This window comes from Myotis daubentonii, chromosome X, assembly GCF_963259705.1.
Source record: "Myotis daubentonii chromosome X, mMyoDau2.1, whole genome shotgun sequence".
Taxonomy (NCBI): Eukaryota; Metazoa; Chordata; class Mammalia; order Chiroptera; family Vespertilionidae; genus Myotis; species Myotis daubentonii.
In genome coordinates, this window is record NC_081861.1 from 16,634,633 (window position 1) to 16,654,760 (window position 20,128).

At 41.0% G+C, this 20,128-nt stretch overlaps 1 pseudogene; it reads right to left on the minus strand.

The window, feature by feature from the left end:
• Positions 1-347: 347 nt before the first annotated feature.
• The window catches only part of LOC132223405 (ATP-dependent RNA helicase DDX54-like), a 31,681-nt pseudogene continuing 11,900 nt past the window's right edge, over positions 348-20,128 (minus strand).

Here is a 20,128-nt window from a genome sequence, read left to right on the forward strand (position 1 = left end):
TTGGGAAGTAATCACTATTGTTAGAGGTAGTTAATGCAGGTGGTGTTTAGGTTCAGAGCCAGCTTAGGTGCTTTTTCTTGTATGACCTGCCTATGACTTGGTCTTCATTTACTAGAATCCAGTTACCTGTACTGAAACACAAATACATATATATAGTCCCACTGCATAAAATGCATGCACTTGTGGGGCCCCACCCCTCAGCCCCCCCAATATTCATGTATTTATGTATATGTGTGTATGTATGCATATTTTTTTAAAATCCTCACCTGAGGACATTGTTCATTGATTTTTAGAGCAGAAGGGAAGGCAAGAGACAGAGAGAGGAACATGGATGTGAGAAAGACACATCAATTGGTTGACTCCTGCAAATGCCCTGACTGGATCGGACTGAAACAGCACCACTGACTGCTGGTGGCCCGCTGGGGCTGAGGCGTTGACCATACGGTTATTTTCTGTTTCTGCTTCCACTTCTGGTAGAGGTCCCACTTGTAGGAGCTGCTGATGTAGTGACCACTTTCTGTCTTGATCTTCTTGTCCTACTGTCCTGACTGTCTCACAAACTGCTTCTTTTTACGGTCCCACTTGAGCTGCTGCTGGCCCCTGGTCAGGATCTGGGCCTCATCCCCCATCAGGTCCAGGACAGCGCTGGCCACCTGCTGCTCAAAGGCTCCCTGTCCCCACCAATGCTCAGGCCCCGTTCACTGTTGAAGTCCTTGGGCTGATAGGGGACATAGAAATCCTGGTCCAGTGGCTGGGCCTCCTCCTTCCTCCTCTTGGCTCCCCTCTCAGATCCTGGATGCTGCCTTTTCCAACCCACGGCCTCTGTGAAGGCGTCCTCCACACTCTCTCCCTCCTCCTCCTCCTCCTCCTTCCCAGGCTGCTCTGCCTGCAGTGCTGGAAAGCTCCGGGCTGGGCCAGTCAGGCCCTCCTGCCAATCCTGCCAGCCCTGCTGGAAGCTGGCCAAGGCCTTGCAGTCCTTCTGCCCCTTGGTCCGCATCACCTGGCTGCTCAGGTCCCAGCTGGAGGCTTTGATCTCAGAGATAGTCACCTGCAAGCGGTACGCTTGATGTTACCCACCAGCCTCAGCTGCTGCAGCTCCTCCTCCTCCAAGCTCGAGCAGAAGAGGCGGTGCAGGTCCAGCCCTGGGAGATCCAGCTCCTTGGCCCACTTGATGACCTCTGGCGAGGGTGCCGGCTGCCAGCACATATACTGCTGCTGGGCATTGTCGGCCCCGGGACCAAGGCCCTGCAGCTCCAGCGACGCCTCCAGGTGTTCTGCAGGCTGCAGTCCTTGTTGTCCACCACGCTCTGTGGCACCCGGCCCAGAATACCATCCACGCTGACCACACCTGAGGGCTCCTCATGGCAGCCGGCGAGGGTGAGGGCACCAGGAACAGGTGCAGGTCCAAAAGGTAGGGGACCTCATCTGGGGCTACCAAGGAGTAGGCTGTGCCACTTCGATCAGCCTGGGCTACACTACCCACGCACTACAGGAAGAGCTTGCCCTTGCCGGGAAGCTGAAGTTGATGACATTGTCCAGCAGCGGGATGTGGAGGCCCCAGGCCACCTGGTCAGTCATGATGAGGGTGGAGCACTTGCCGTGGGTGAACTTGGCCAGGTTGATCTTGTGAGCCATTTGGTCCAGGGTGCTGTAGATGTGAGCCAGCTTACCCTCTGGAGCAGCCTCACCCAGGGAAGACAAAGTGGCCTGGGGAGGCAGATGCTGAGCCTGGGGTGGGGGGTGGGGCAACCGGGAGCCGTCTGGTTAAGGGGGGAGGGAGGGCTGATGGGGTCAGATAGGGCCAGTGCATGTCATAGTGACCAGTAGTTCTGCCATTTGGTCTATTTGCATATTAGTCTTTTATTATATAGGATATATATATATATATATATATATATATATATATATATATATATATGCAGAAATGAGAACCCCGACAGAAATACAAATTAAATTAATAATAGAATCATAAACCTGGATTACTTTCTTCTTGTTTACTTGACAGGTCCTGAGAAAAGCTCCTAACATTAGCTGTGGGGACATGAGGATCTGATCATCCCCTATGACCCACCTACCTTTCCCCTCTTACTCTCTCTGCTCTAGCTGCACTGAAAATATTTAATTCCTCAAATAGTCGTGCTCTCTCTTGCTTTAGGGCAGTGGTTCTCAACCTTGGCTACACATTAGAATCACCTGGGAATCTTTTTAAAATCCTGATTTCTGGGCCTCATCCTCCGGAAATTCTGTTTCTTTGTTACTAATGTTGTGGCTCCACCCCATAACAAAGAAACAGAATTCCCGGAGGATGAGGCCCAGAAATCAGGATTTTAAAAAGATTCCCAGGTGATTCTAATGTGTAGCCAAGGTTGAGAACCACTGCTTTAGGGCCTTCACACATGCTGACCCTTTGCCTGAAATCTAGCCCACTCATTCCTTCTGTGCTGCTACTTTTACTCAGCTAATTCCTATTTATTACTTCGATCTCAGTTCAAGGTCATTTCCTCTGAGAAACTTTCCCCGAACCCACATTAGGTGAGAATCCTTGTTATATTTTCTCATGGCAACCTGTGTTCTCCATGACATAAAACTCATGATCACTGAAATATTTCAATATCTATCTCCTTGGCTAGACTATGAATTCATTGTTGTCAGGAATCTACCACATTGGTGACTGTGTTATTTTCAGTGCCCAACTCTTAAAAGAGTGGGCTCTTAAGTGTTTGTTGGATTAAGGCAGTGATTCTCAACCTTGGTGCCTGCTGGCAGCTGGAGGAGGGAGGAAGCGTGGGTCCCGGGTGCTGGAGGGAAGCTGGTGCCAGCAGCCGGGGGAAGGAAGGCCTACTCTTGCACAAATTTTCGTGCATCAGGCATCTAGTTTTTTAATGAAAGGCATGGAAATTTTATTTAGCTCAATTTTGAAGTCACTGTACAACTTAGACTTGTTGACTTTTGAGTAAGCCAAGCATCTACTTAAATATTATACACAGTACTCAAGTATATCATGCTTGGGTTATTTTTTCATGAAAGATATGTCAGGTTCTAGGACTACACCTGACCTCAGTAAGGTGGGATCTAAGGAGCAAACAGGATCTCAACAATAAGACTTGTCATTGTGCTCAACACATGTGAAATAAACTGTGGTAATCCAGATAAAGATACCCAGTCTATGGCTTATAATTTTATTCTATTATCAGTGTCTTTAGCCAAAGAGAATTTTTTATTGAAGTTCAAATTATCATTATTTTGCTTTTATGAATTGTGCTTTTGATGATGTATCTTTACTGCTCTCTAGCCCTGACCTGTGTCCCTGGTTTTCTGTTTCTATCTTTTTCAGAACTCATGTCTTACTTGCTGAGATTTCTTACTGACTTCTACAGGTAGTTAAGCCATGGTGTATTTTCACATCTTCTAGACCCCATTTGTGTGTTCCATTAATTCAATTCTGTTTATTTCACATGTGTTGAGCACAATGACAAGTCTTTTGCTAAACACTGAGATTAAGGAGATTGAGACTATATTAGGAAATTACAGGGAAGTTATAGTCTAGCAGAAAAGCTTGTTAGATACTTAAACACTTACTATGAACTAGTGTGAGTAGTATAAGAGTCCTAGTACATGCAAGACTTAAAAGAGGGAGGCTATAGGAGGGATTAACTTCCCTTAAGGATTCATATGACAATATATGCATTTAATTATATATATATATATATAATTAAATGGGTCCATAATGTCCAAAATGACTGAAGGGATGACCGAACGCCAGGTTGTACATGTAGCAGGCTTGGTGGGTGGGGACTGGTGAGTGAGCTGAACTGCTGACCTCTTGGAGAGAGAGAGAGAGAGGCATGGCTGCTGGCAAGGCCCGGAGAGAGAAGCAGGGTCTGATCTGCAGCCTCTGTGGCAGCTGATGATCAGCCCTTGCCTCTCTCTCTCTCCTGGCCTCGCCAGCAGCCACACCTCTCTCTCTCTCTGAGAAGTCAGCAGTTCAGCCTGCTCCCAGCAGCCTGGGGTGGCTGTTGATCAGCCCTGCCTCTCTGATCAGGCCTGAAGAGAGGCCTGGAGACACTGACTGGTATAGAAACCAACCAATCAGAACCAAATCTGGGTGAATTGTGAGGAGCCAATGGCTACCTAGGAGGTAGAGCTTTCAATGCCGACTGGCTTTGAAACTGACCAATCAGCACCAAATCTGGGTGAACTGCAAGGAGCCAATGGCTGCCTAGGAGGCGGAGCTTTTGATGCTGACTGGCATAGAAACTGACCAATCAGAACCTAATCTGGGTGAACTGTGAAGGCAGAACCTAAGGTGGGGGCTGAGGAGGGGTTTTAAGGGCAACAGCTGTTTGGTGTAAGGGTAAGAAAGTGGTTCAATTTTTTAATGACCAGTTTGACAGTATAGTGCATATGGCTGGCTATCGGTCCAGATAGAGGGATTATGTGTTTTTGTCTGCCAAGAGCATCTCCTGATGCTGAAAAAGGCTTTCCCCCCCATTTAAGCAATCCTATCCTATATAATCTATCTATACTAATAAAAGGGTAATATGCTAATTAGACCGAGTTGACTGGCCATCTTCTGGACGTCCGACTTCCTTCTGGACAAAGCCATGGTGGTAGGGGCTGAGGCAGAGGCAGTTAGAGGTTATCAGGCTGGCAGGGGAGTGCAGGTGGGGGCAAGATCAGGCCTGCAGGGGAGGGCAGTTGGGGGAGAGATCAGGCAGGCAGGCAGAGGCAATTATAGGCGATTAGGCAGGCAGATAGGTGAGTGGTTAGGAGCCAGCGGTCCCAGATTGTGAGATGGATGTCCAACTGCCTAAACTAGCAGTCGGACATCCCCCAAGGAGTCCCAGATTGGAGTGGGTGCAGGCTGGGCTGAGGGAATCTCCCCCGCACCCCTGCACAAATTTCATGCACCAGGCCACCAGTATGCTATAATAGACTGACAGGCATGAGTGTGAGGCAAGTTGCCACATCATCTTGAAATACAAGATGACAGAGTTGTTTGAAAAATTAACCATACTTTCCTTTCATTTTTCTTTTGATGTGGAGCAGGGTTTACAAACTCAGCTTTCTACCATGGTCAGGAAGATAAATGAGTGAAGAAAACCAAGTTATTTTTTTTTCTATAAGGAGTTAAAAAAAAAACTACCAGAAAGCTAAATCAAAAATTTTAAAAAATGTTACTGAATTATTGTATAAACATGTAATATAACATGTATGATACTCCAGATTTTATTTTAAAATTAAATTGTATAAAGAGACAAAATAAGCAAGAATCCAGCTCTTATTTTCTTTTATTTTCTAGATTTATCTACAGATTATTTTCTCTACTATAAGAAAAATAGGGAAACAGTGATGATAAAGGGTGGTAAACATATCCTTGGACTCAGAGTGAGGAGTACAACCACTGGTCTGTTTGCTGTGTCCATAGTTTTGCCACAGTGCCATATAATTGGAATCATACAGCATATAGTCTTTTAAAATTGTTTTCTTTCACTTAGTAATATGCCTTTAAGATTTTCCATGTCTTTTTGTGTTTTGATTCCTCATTTATTTTTAGTACTGAATGATGTTCCATGTGAAGTGCCCCACATCCCCCATGGCTCAGGGTTCGGGATCTGGAGAAGGGGCCGCACACAAATGAAAGAGACAAGAGATAATAATTTGGAAATTGGGGGGCATGCAGGAGCCCATCACAAGAGGAAGGACTCCATCTGGGCTCAGGCCTTGCCATCCTTTTATTCAATTTGGGATACTCCTATAGCCCTTAGGCAGGCAATTTCTAGTAACAGACAGATTATCTTACCAGTAAGGATTTACATAACTATCTGGTGGGGAAGTTGTTTCAGCTACCATTGTCTGGACTAAACAGTAGGTGCATAGCCCTGACCTTTGCAGGGCTCAAGGGTCACCAGCATTCTGGGCTCCTTGTCCACACCTCTTTGCTAGAAAAGATAATAGGCAGCTTCCCACAGTTCCATTATCTGGATTACCACAGTTTATTTATCCATTCATCTCCTGAAGGACATCTTAGTTGCTTCCACATTTTGGCCATTATGAATAATGGTGCTACAAGCATCCATATGCAAGTTTTTGTGTGGATGTAAGTTTCCAAACTCATTTGGGTAAATATCCAAGAAGCATGATTACTGGGTTGTATGGATACTAAACTGCCTTCCAAAGTGGCTGCACCATTTTGTATTCCCACCAGCAACGAAGAAGCCTCTTCATTGCTCCACATCCTTGCCAGCATTTACTAGTAGTGTTGGCATTGTTTTGGATTTTAGACATCCTAATAGGTCTGTGGTGGCATCTTATTTTTTAACTTGAAATTCTCTAATGACATATGATGTTGAACATATTTTCCTATGCTTATTTTCCAGTGTTCTTTGGTGAGGTGTTGCCCACTTTTTAAGTTGAATTGTTTATTTTATTATTCTTGAGTTTTAAGAGTTTTTTAGGATTGTATGAATATTAATCCTTCATCAGTTATGTGTTTTGCTAAGATTTTCTCCCAGTCTATGGCTTATAATTTCATTCCATTACCAGTGTCTTTAGCCAAACAGAATTTTTTAGTGAAGTTCAAATTATCATATTTTTTCTTTTATGGGTTGTGCTTTTGCCAATGTATCTAAAAACTTATCACCAAACCCAAGATCACCTAGATTTTCTCCTATGTGATTTTCTAGTTTTATAGCTTTGTGTTTCACACTTAGATGTATAACTCCTCCTTGAGTTAATTTTTGTGAAGGGTATAAGGTCTGTGTTTAGATTTTTTATTTTACATGTGGATGTCCAGTTGTTTCAGTACCACTTGTTGAAAAGACTGTCTCTTCTCAATTGAATTGCTTTTGCACTTTTGTCAAATATCAGTTGACTATGTTTGGATGGGTCCATTTATGGGTTCTTTATTTTGTTCCATTGATTTCCTTGTCTATTCTTTTATAAATAACACCCTGTCTTGTTTATTCTAGCTTTGTAGTAACTCTTGAAGTCAGGTAGTGTCAGTCATCTACTTTGTTCTTCTTCAGTATTGTGTTGGCTATTCCAGTTCTTTTGCCTTTCTAAATATGCTTTAGAATCAATATTCACTATCCACAAAATAATGTGTTGGTATTTTTATTGGAATTGCATAAATCTATAGATCAATTTGGGAAAACTGACATCTTAGAAATATTGTCTTCCTATCCATGCACATGGATTATCTCTCCATTTATTTAGATATTTTTTTTATTTTGTTCATCAGAGTTTTTTCATTATATATTTTGTATATATTTTGGTAGATATCTAACTGATTATTTAATTTTTGATATCAATATTGGTTTAACATTTGCAAAAATGTATCACACTAATGTTAAGATGTTAGTGATAGAGGTAACTCAGCAAGAAAAGACTAAGTTTAGAGGGAAAATGATGGGAATAATGAATGCAGTTACAGTTTACATTTTATAGGATTTTCAAAATATTTAAAACCCAAATAACTTACAATTTTCTATGTGATAAATAAATGATTTTATGAACTTTTATGATTGCCTTGTAAGATCACCATTGCTATCCCTATTTACAGAGGGAAACTTAATGGTATCTGACCTACACTGTATAATTAGTAGGAGTATACCTGATATCTCTTTTGTGAAGAAGCATATGAAGAGACTGTCACTTATCATGGATCATAAAAAACCCCAAAAAGGAATCAACACTATGAAAATATACTAACATTAATGTGGCTGGGCAGGATGGCACTATGCTGAAGTTTAGTATTTAAAAATGTTAAACATTGTTTTAAGAAGCTAATGATCACTTACTGTGAATAGAAGGATTTGCTACTTGTCAGATCAGATTCCCATTTGATGGGCAGCCAACACATGGAACAGATTAATTTGCCTCTGTAGAAATAGAAGATAGCAATAAATATATATATATATATATATATATATATATATATATATATATATATATATATAAAATTTATTTTTCCTGGAGCGGGTGGGCAGTGTCTACTGAAAAAAGAAACTGGCTGTATTTTAGATGAGAACTCTGTTCCTCTATTCCATACTCTGTTCCTAAAGACAAGGTTACAGTCTTGTTTAAAAACTATGATTTGTTTTCACTACATTTTAAAATATATTTTTATTGATTCCAGAGAGAAAGGAGAGAGAGAGAGAGAGAGAGAGAGAGAGAGAGAGAGAGAGAGAGACATCAATGATGAGAGAGAATAATTGGCTGCCTCTTGCACGATCATTGAGCCCGCAACCCGGGCATGTGCCTTTGACTGGAATTGAAACCAGAACCCTTCCATCCACAGACTGACACTCTATCCACTGAGCAAAACCAGCTAGGGCTGTTTTCACTACATTCTGACTGTTGAGTTATTGTTTTTCTCTATTCTTCTTTTTCCTTACTATTCTTTTTATCATCAAAGGTATGCATCTGATATATGTTCACAAATACCGTGTACATATTATATATATATATATATATACTATATTACATATACACAGAAATTTATCCATGAAAGCATTTTATTAGCATAGTACATTTTGGCTGATGGAATAAGTTATTTTTTTCCCACTTGGTAACAGCAGCCACAAAAAATTTTTGCATACCTTATTTTCATGTAGAATTTCAATGTGTTTTATTTACCATCATAGTATGTAGGACTATTTTGTAACCTCTTTATAGATAACTATTACATGTAGGAAATATACAATTAAGTAGGGGTAACTTTAAAATTAAAATTAGATGGTTTGCTCTTAATGACAGCTGACTTATAATTTGAATAAGCATCATATTTAAAATGAAAAAAATACATATGAGGAAACAGAAAAACTTGGACTTAACATGTCTCAACACATCAAATCTCATGCTTGTAGAATCTTGGAACTGACAGCACCATCAGGTATGGCCTAAATTAACATTCTTATATTACATTCCTGGAAAGGGAACACTACAAAAAGTAAGTGGCTTAAGGGCCTTGACACCCAGTTAGAGCCAGAATCAAGGCTAAACTTAGGATCTCATGGTCCAGATGGAGCTTGGGGTCATAGTTTTTGAAGTTGCATAGGCATGTTTTTTTTTTAATATATTTTATTGATTTTTTTACAGAGAGGAAGGGAGAGAGATAGAGAGTTAGAAACATCGATGGGGGAGAAACATCGATCAGCCGCCTCCTGCACATCTACTGGGGATGTGCCCGCAACCCAGATACATGCCCTTGACCGGAATCGAACCTGGGACCTTTCAGTCCGCAGGCCGTCGCTCTATCCACTGAGCCAAACCGGTTTTGGCGCATAGGCATGTTTTAACAGTTTCATTAACTTGGGAAAATCCCTTAACCTATTTGAGCATAAATTTCCTTAACTCTATATTAAGAATTCATTCACCCTATTATCATTTATGTTCCAGGCAATAGCAATAACTGAAGAATTGTTATTAAGATCTGAAAATTAATAGCTGTCTACATGGGTCATAAATGCTCACTTACTATTAATGCTCTTTTTTTTGTTTGTTTTTTTACTCCATAAGAGATAGTTCCATATAATCAAAGTAGACTTTAGAAAAGTAGTACAGGCTATATATTATACTTATTTGTTGAGAGGAAGTTCATCAAAGATCAAGAAACTCATCCACATCTACACAATGGAATACTATGCTGCTGTAAAAAAGAAGGAATTCTTACCATTTGCAACAGCATGGATGGAACTGGAGAGCATTATGCTAAGTGAAATAAGCCAGTCAATGAAAGAAAAATACCACATGATATCACTCATTTATGGATAATAAGACCATTATAAACTGATGAACAAAAATAGATACAGAGGCAGAGCACCATCAAACAGACTGTGAAACTACAGCAGGAAGGGTTGGTGCGGTGGGGGGGGGGTGGTGGCTAAGAGATCAACTGAAGGACTGGTATGCATGCATATAAGCATAACCAATGGACACAAGACACTGGGGGATAGGGGAGGCCTGGGGAAGGTCAAGGGGGGGAAAAAGGAGACATATGTAATATTCTTTGTAATACCTTAAGCAATAAAACAAAATAAATGGATAAATAAATAAATAAATAAATAAATAGAAAGAAACTCATCCACAATCAGAACAAATTTTAAAAATAAATACAAACTAAATAGAGTCGTTGTTAATGATTCTGAACCCTAACTGCATATGAATCCATTGAGGAACTTTTTTCTTTAAAAAATTAAAAAAAAACACATGTTAATAAAAGTATGTTTCAAGTGTACAATTCTATAATGAAATATCTGTATATTGCATTGTATGTTTTTATTTTACCTTTCTTTTTTTTTTTAAATGCTGATGTCTGGACCTTATAGCTGGAGCTTCTGAATTAATTGTTGGCAGTGTTGGGGAAAAGGACATCGGTTTTATGAAAAGCTTGCTGGTAGAGATCCTGTGGGCCAGACTGAGCAGCACGAGTTGTCAGTGGGCTGCATCAGTTGACTAGTTTTCTGTGGGTTACATGTCTAGGTAGCATGAAGAGTCTGGCTCTCAGCATGGAAGCTCCGCTGCAGCCAGTGCGGTTCCATTAATGTCTTTCTAAGCTCAGCTGTGATCTTAATGAATTCTAGCTGAGTCTCTTCATTTTTACTGCTTTTTATTCCAAGCATAATAGCAATTACAATTGGGTGGGGGTGGCATGAAATTTAGAAGAAAAGGTACTTGTCAAGTTGAATATGGTGCCTTCCTATTTCCTGGATGTTTTGAGTTTGCTTTTGAGAATGACACCCCTCTGGGGATGTCTAAAGAACACTATCACAAATTGAAATTGCAGTGTGCCACAGCTGTGTATCTTTTTATTCAAATATTTTCTTGGAAACAACTTAACCTAGGATTACCTTTTCTCTCTCTCTCTCTCTCTCTCCCTCTCTCTCTCTCTCTCTCTCTCTCTCTCCATGAGGTAAATGGGACTCAGGCAGGGTAATTAGAAATCTATCTACTTTGGCTCCTTTTGCTATGTTTGCATCATGTTATGCCCAGGAAATAAATAACGGGAATATTATTGTTAAAAATGTTCTGAGTACTGGGGGAGAGGAGATAGAAAGTAGAACAAGTAAATAAAGAGGGTGGTTTATCAGGATACTTTATTACGGTTGAGGAGTGTCAACCTGGCCTCCTTGTTTCCTTGTATTTATCATCACCACCACCAAATAATTCATATTCTCTCTCTCTCTCTCTCTCTCTCTCTCTCTCTCTCTCTCTCTCTCTCTCTCTCCCATCTCCCTAGATTCCCCAATACTTTTTTTAGATTCATTACAATTCTTAGGATAAGAAATGAATTTATAATTCTCAATAGCCTTCACCTCCCCATCTTCTCTGTTCACAAAGTCTGGGGAATAAATGTGGTTTCCCAAAAATGGGGTTAGGGATCCAAACTGTGGATTTGTGTCATCTCTCCCACCTCTCTATGTTACCCAATGCAACCAAAGAAATTTTGGCCAGGCAAAGCCCTGAATCATACACCCTGCCCTCCATGGCTTGGTCCTATTAGGTACTGATCAGGTTTTTGGCACTCCCTTTCCTCAGAAATAGATCCTCCTGCCTTCCCCACTCTGGCCTTTTGGCTGATATACTGCTGTGTGTAAACAGGTCTCTAGATAATACTGCCCCTGCCCCTGCACTGTGGGATGTCTTTGCATAAATTGCTTCATGAATCCCATGCTTTTGTCCCTACTCCTCCACCTGACTGTAAACTGAAAAGTTGGCTAATGCCTGCATGACAGTATTATGACAGAACGCAATGCAACCCATCAGATAGAGGAGGTAGCCCCTGGTTTCTTTATATCTCACTCATTTCTGCCTGTTATCGGCCTTTCCTCACTTTATCAGCTGTATTAATACCATCAAACCTGAGTATTTCTGAGCTCTCTACATAATAGCAGGAAAGGACTACATGACCTGGCTTACTTGGGATAACCTCTGTTAACCAAAGCTCCTTGAGCATACCAGTCTTGAGCTTGCTATACTCATTGACCTTCAGGAAACATTTTATTATCACGTTCAACCATTTTAGACCTTTGGTTTTCTATTGGATTTAGATCCTTTAAATTAACTTTCAGTTCTAGGGAAGGTTCTCTTGTTCCAATTTCCCTACTATCTGCAGGTCTGACACTGAAGAGTATCCTATTATCTTACAGACAGACCAAATGGAACCTTTGTCTCTTTGTTCCCTGCTACTACCAATCACCACCAAATTAGTGTGTTTTTTTCCTGGGTCTGGAATATGGAAATGCTGACATTAAAGTATGAATATACATAAGTATCTCCTCAGTGATTTTTAACCCCTTGACCCATGTGTATTTTATTTTTTATTGATTTTTAGAGAAAGAGGAAGGGACAGGGAGAGAGAGAGAGAGAGAGAGAGAGAGAGAGAGAGAGAGAGAGACATAAATATGAGAGGCTTGGAATGGAACTGGCAACCTATAGGTGCATTGGCACCATGCCCAACCAACTGAGCCAAACTGACTAGGGCTATTTTTTATTCTTAAACTGTTTTTCTCATAAGACCCATAGGTTGTAATATATTTTCTATGTATATTTATATTTTAGCAAAATACCAAAATGCCTTTGGCTTCTAGATGCTGTGTGAGGAAAGCATGCAATTATTTTGACTTTCATTTTTATTCTCTTCTTACTAAAGCTACTTTTCCTTTAGAGACTCACAGCAAGGTTGGGCAACTTCGGAAGGAAGAAATCTGCTACTGGTAAAGAATATTCTTGCCCTGACCGGTTTGGCTTAGTGGATAGAGCTGCGGACTGAAGGGTCCTAGGTTCGATTCTGGTCAAGGGCATGTACCTTGGTTGCGGGCACATCCCCAGTAGGAGGTGTGCAGGAGGCAACTGATAGATGTTTCTAACTCTTTATTCTTCTCCCTTCCTCTCTGTAAAAATATCAATAAAAAAAGAATATTCTTGACCTTCCCAGTACTATTTATTTTATTTGCAATAAATGTGCAAATAAATTGCATTTAAATAATGCATAATGGCTAGAAATCCATGATTTCATGTTGGGTTGAGCCATCTGCTACATATTGAACCTGTTCTTTTTTCAAGTCCATAAGGATAGTTAGGGATGAGCCTAAGATGACATCTGAATGAGGAGGACACTTTATCAGAGAAGTTGGTATATAGAAGTTATTTCTAAACTATGAGAGTTAAGCAAAAACAAAAAACAGAGAGAAAAGTAAATGAGAATTAAGACCTTATTTGTAGTATTTGTGTAATTATGTTAACTCCAGAGGAAAGGTTTGAGGCAGTGCTAGCCAATGCAAATTTCTGCAGTTGTGTAAGTGTTCTATGTCTGTGCTGTGCAGTATTGTAGCTATTGGCTGCATGTGACTATTGACTTGAAATGTGGCTAGTGTGACTGAGGGACTAATTTTTATTGTAATTTAAATAGTAACAAGTGGCTAGTGTCTGTGGTATTGAACAGCTAAGAGTTTGAGAATTGGACTCTAGAGTGAGCAACTCTTTGAGTGCAATGTTGAGCTCCTCACATTCTTTTCATACACACACTGCAAGGCTGGAGACTTTCTGCATAACCAACCTCCACTATTGCTAGTGCTTCTGGGTTTATTAGTCTATTTTCTTTACTACTTATAGATTCCTATTTACTATATCTGTTTAACAAATCTGTTCTAATGCATAAAGTGTTGTAACATGGGCTGTTTCTGAAGATATGCAAATTTTATTCAGTGTGACATTTAGATATATTTGATTAAATACACTTAATTTCCTCCTACTAAGTGAATAACTTGGTATGAAAAAATCATTCTCATGTCACTGAGGATACATACTTGAGAAAGAGGTGTAAACAGAAGGAGGAGATAGTTTTAATTTACCAAGTTCTGATGACCGATATCTCATTTATTACTTTTTTAAAAATCACTCATCAGATAAGAAAGATCGACATATCTGAGGCCTGCAGTGGGTCATGGAGAAATCTAGCATAACCACTAATAGAATTCTGGTTTGCTCTTGGCTATTTCTCTCCTCACTTCTTTCCCTACTACTGGCTACTCAGCCTCTTCCAGAAGTTTCAGTGATAGGAAATCCTTTCTACTTCCTAAAGCTATCCATTCCACTGGTGGCTGACTTCCATCTTTAGGAAATTTACCCCGGTGTTACAGAATTGTTTATCAGCTGTTTTTGTTGTTGTTGTTGTTTGTTTTGTTTTACTTATGGGATAACACAAGTACATGTGATTTTATTTCCATGTATTAGTGAAACAAGTCTTCAAAGAGAAAACTCTTTTTTAATTTTTTAAAAAAATTATTAAAGTATTGCATATGTCCCCTCTCCCCCCTGTTGGCCCTTTTCAACCTGTTTCTGCCCCCCACCCCAGGTCTTCACCACCCTATTGTTTGTATCCATGGGTTATGCATACAGTAGGTCCTCGGGTTACCTTGGAGATCCGTTCCTACAACGCGACTTAAAGCGATTTTCGCTGTAAGTTGGAAGCCACCTACATACGCAGCTACGTCACTCACATGGAGCACATACACAGCAGTAATGAAGTGAAACAGTAAAAAAAAAATTAAAAGATAACAATTCCTGACCTTTACTTGTGGTAAATACATAATAAATAACATAAAGCACATATGTACATACGTTGAAATGATGAAACTTTTTTTTTTATAAATACTGTAAATAGGAGATGGCGACGTAACCACAAAACAATGTACATCGAGTCCGACGTAAACCAATGACTGTCTGTATATGAATGGAACTTCTTTGGTTGATCTCTTCCCACTTATCCCGCTTTCCCTCTGAGATTTGACAGTCTGTTCCATACTTCTATATCTCTGGATTTATTTTGTTCATTTGATTCTACAGATGAGTGAGGTCATGTGATACTTGTCTTTCTCTGACTGGCTTATTTCATTTAGCATAATACTCTCCAGGGCCCTCCATGCTGTCTCAAAGGGTAAGAGATCCCTTTTTACTGCTGCATAGTATTCCATGGTATAAATGTACCACAGCTTTTTTATCCACTCATCTACTGATGGGCACTTGGGCTGTTTCCAGATCTTAGGTACCCAGAAATCGATGGCATTTTTATACACCATTACAAGAAAAAATTAAGATACTTAGGAATGAACGACCATGGAGTTAAAAGGCCTGTACTCAGAAAACTACAGGACATTGAAAAAAGATTTAGAAGAAGATATATACAAGTGGAAGAATATACTGTGTCCATGGGTTAGTATAATTACCATCATTAAAATGTCTATACTACCCAAAGCAATCTTTAGATTCAATGCAATCCCCATTGAAATACCAATGTCATATTTCACAGACCTAGAACAAACTCTCCAAAAAGTTATATGGAACCAAAAAAAGACCTCAAATAGCTGCAACAATCTTGAAAAAGGAGAACAAAGATGGAGAAATTATAACACCAGATATCAAGTTATACTACAAAGCCACTGTAATCAAAACTGCCTGATATTAGCACAGGAACAGGCGTATAGATCAATGGAACAGAATAGAGAACCAAGAAATTAACCCAAGCTATTACACTCAATAAATATTGGACAAAGGAGGCAAGAGCACTTCCTACTAGTCTCTATGCAGTCTTTACTTTCAGTCCTTTATTATCAGTTTTCTCTCCAGCTAGTCTTTAGTTGATTATTTAGGGTGGTTGTTCTGTATTTTAGTTGGAATGCCACTTTGGTCCTGGGAGAGTGTCAGTATAGCTTCCACTTAATCCACCACCATTTTGGAACTCCTGATATTGTACAATTTTTTAAAGCACCTGTCAGTATTATTAGGTAAGAGTTATAATAAGTGTAAAACAAATGTCAAAAATATTAAGATTTTAAGACATTATGGCAGTGTGTTTGTAAGCAATAAGGGAATCGACTAAGAAATTATTAGACAAAGAGATTTCAGCAAGAGAGTGGTTACATTTTAGAAATAAAACAGTAGCTTCCCTTTATATACATAGTGATGTATTAGAAAGAACAATTGAAAATATGTTTATTTACTTTAAAGGGTAACATGTATAAGGACAAACAAGCAGAAATGTATAGTAATCAGTAGGAAGAAAATATTAAAGCAGTAAAAATCTATTGCGGGTCTTGATATAGGTATGAATAAGTGAAAAGACTATAATTAGCTTGGATAGGAAAGCACAATATTTTAAAGATGCAAATTCTCTATATACTTATGTATAAATGTAATATAATCTGAAATGGAAACAAGATTTAAACTGTATAAACTGATTCTAAGTATCATATGGATTATTATGCAATAATTATCAGAATAAAATTTCTAGACCAAAATGTGCTACAAACTGACAGACTTCAAGGGAGAAATAGGCAATTTAATAATAATAACTGGAGACTTCCATACTTCACTTTCAATAATGCATAAAACAACTAAACAAAAGTTGAATAAGGAAGTAGAAGATATGACCATCCCTGTGTAAACAAACTAGACATAACAGATATCTCTAGAGCACTTCACCCAATAACAGCAAAACACACATTCTTCTCAAGTGCATATGAAATGTTCTCTAGGATAGGTTATACATTAGGCTATTAAACAACCTTTAATAAATTTAAATATGGAAATGTTTAACATATGTTTTTTAATAACAGGGTAATAAAAGTAGAAATTAAAAATAGGAAATCTGGGAAATTCACAGTTATGTGAAAATTAAATAACACACTCTTAAATAGCCAATGTTTCAAAGAAGAAATGATAAGGAAAAAATAGCAAGTACTTTGAGATGAATGAAACAGGAAACATATCCTAAAACTTATGGTGTGAAACTAAAACAATGCTTAGAGGGAAATTTACATTTGTAAATGCCCTTATTTTAAAAAGGAAAGATCTCCAATCAATGACTTAATGCTCAATCTTTATAAACTAGAAAAAGAAGAACAAACTGTCCCCCAAGTAATCAGAATAGATGAAATAATAAAGATTAGGAATAAAAAATAGAGCCCTAACTGTTTTTGGCTCAGTGGATAGAGCGTCAGCCTGCGTACTGAAGGGTTCCAGGTTCCATTCTGGTCAAGGCATGTACCTTGGTTGCAGGCACATCCCCAGTAGGGAGTGTGCCGGAGGCAGCTTATCGATGTTTCTAACTCTCTATCCCTCTCCCTCTCCTTTCCTCTGTGTAAAAATATCAATAAAATATATTTTAAAAATATAAAAACAATAGAGAAATGAGGTGAAACAAGTCATTTCTTTGAAAAGATCATTAAAATGCACAAATCTTCAGCAAGACTGAACTATAATAAAGATTAGAATTAGCCACAAAACACATGAAAAAGCAATTCACAGGGAGACTAGTTTATAAACATGTGAAATGATACTAAGCCCTATGCATATTAAATAAATGTAAATTAAAACAAGAGAATGTTTCTACTTAAATGAATAGAAAGGTACAACAAATCACATTATACATTGTTGTCAGAAGTGTAGGAAAACCAGTATTCTTATTTATTCCTGATGAATATGTATATTGTTATAACCACTTTGGGAGTCAATTTGTTAATATCTCTCAAAATTGTAGTGCATATAAATTTGCCTATATGCACAAAGAAGTATGTGCAAGGTTACTCACTAAAAAAGTTACTTACTAAGGAAGTAGAGACAATAAGGGAATACCTTGTTGGCAGTGAACTTAAGAACAGTAAAAAAATTGACTAAATATCCATCTTTTTTTTTAATCATGTGCAGGTAATTCTAAACTTTGTCACTGTTAAAATCCTGCCTATCAAGGTAGATTCTATCTACTGTCTCTCATCCCATGCTTGCCATATTCTTAGCACTGTAGCATCCTATCTAATAAAAGAGAAAGATGGTAATTAGCGTACGTCCACTACCCTTCCCATTGGCTAATCAGAGAGATATGCAAATTAACTGCCAGCCAAGATGGCGGCTGGCAGCCAGGCAGCTTGAAGCTAACATGAGGCTTGCTTGCTTCAGTGATGGAGGAAACCAATGTTCCCCGCCTGCCTTGCCGGGCTCTGAGCTTGCAGTTTGAAACATTGTTACAAATATAGAAGCTAAACAAAACCCCAGAAACCTGCCTTCAGCCTGCCAGGATCTCAGAGATGGAGTTGATACAGTGTTTTGATTATAGAACCCAAACAAACCAGATACCTGCTTTCAGCAACAGAGGCTTCAGAGCTGGAGCCAGAACTAAAGCTGGCCCAGAATAAAAAAAAAGAAAAAAAGGAGCAGTTGGGAGCTTCAGTCACCCACCAGCCTGAAAACAGCACTCAGCCCCTCACCCAGACTGGCCAGGCACCCCAGTGGGGACTCCCACCCTGAAGGGTATGTGACCAGCTGCAAACAGCCATCATCCGCTCACCCAGGCTGGCCAGGCACCCCAGTGGGGACCCCCACCCTGAAGGGGGTGTGACCAGCTGCAAAAAGCCATCATCCCCTCACCCAGGCTGGCCAGGCACCCCACTGGGGACACCCACCCTGATCCAGGGCACCCTTCAGGGTAAACCAGCAGCCCCCACCCGTGCACCAGGCCTCTATCCTATATAGTAAAAGGGAAATATGCCTCCTAGCACCGGGATCAGCGGAGCTGAGAGGCCTCCCGGCACCGGGATCAGTGTGACAGGAGGCAGCGCCCAAACCCCCTGATCGCCCTGTGGCTCTGTGTGTGACAGGGGGCGGGGCCACAACCTCCCTATCCGCTCTGCTCTGTTCCTGACAGGGGAAGGCACCCCAACCCCCTGATCAGCCCTGCTCTGTGCCTGATAAGGGGGAGCTCCCCAACCCCCTGATTGCCCTGTGGCTCTGTGTGTTACAGGGGAAGGCACCCGAACCCCCCCCCCCCTTGGGCAGTGCTCTGTGTGTGACGGGGTAGAGCCATAACCTCCCCATGGGCCCTGCCCTGAGTGTGAGAGTGGCAGCGCCCCACCCCCCTGGTTGGCCCTTCTCTGTGGGTGATAGAGGGCGGCGCCCCAATCCCCCCTCCACAGGCCCTGCTCTGTGTGTTATGGGGTAGAGCCATAACCTCCCCATCGGCCCTGCCCTGAGTGTGACAGTGGCAGAGTCCCAACCGCCTGGTCGGCCCTGCTCTGTGGGTGATAGAAGGCGGCACCCCAACCCCCTGATGGGCCCTGCTCTGTGCGTGACAGGGGGGAGCTCCCCAAACCCCTGATGGGCCCTGCTCTGTGTGTGACAGGGTATGGAGTCCCAACCCCCCTGATGGCCCTGCTCTGTGCGTGACAGGGTACGGAGCCCCAATACCCCTGATGGGCCCTGCTCTGTGCGTGACAGTGGGCAGCGCCCCAACCCCCTGATTGGCCCTGCTCTGTGCGTGACAGGGGGTGGCGCCGCAACCTCCCCATCGACCCTGCCTTGAGTGTGACAGGGGGCGGTTCCCCAACCCCCCAATTGGCCCTACCCTGAGCGTGACTGAGGGTGGCATCGCAACCTCCCGATCTGCCCTGCTCTGTGCATGACAGGGGGTGGTGCTCCAACTCCCCAATCGGCCCTGCTCTGAGCCCGACCAGGGGCTGCACCTAGGGATTAGGCCTGCCTTCTGCCACCCGGAAGCAGGCCTAAGCCAGCAGGTCGTTATCTCCTGAGGGGTCCCAGTCTGTGAGAGGGCACAGGCCGGGCTGAGGCATCCCCCCTACCCCCCCGAGTGCACAAATTTTTGTGCACTGGGCCTCTAGTTGTCTATAAAAGCAAAAGGCTAGAAGCAACCTAAATGTCCATTTATAAGGCAGTTGTCAAAGACAGTAGATCCATATAATGGCATACAGCCACTAAAAAGAGAATAGGGACTTCTGATATGGAATGATATCTGAGACACATTTTAAGGGAAAAATTCAAGGTAAAAATGTGTATAATATATGCTTCAGTTTAGCCTTGATTTGTGTAGAAAATTGCTGGAAGGTGAAGGAGAAATTTATCAGTTATCTCTGGGAAGTATAACTGGGAGAGTTGGATTGGGGGGAGGCAAGAAGAAAACTAGGTTTTCACCATGTGTCCTTTTTTATTGTTTGTGTTTTATACCATGTTTACATTTTATTAAACACTAGAGGCCCGGTGCATGAAAATTCATGCACTGGAGGGGGGGGGTCCCTCAGCCCAGCCTTCCCCCTCTCATAGTCTGGGAGCCCTCAGG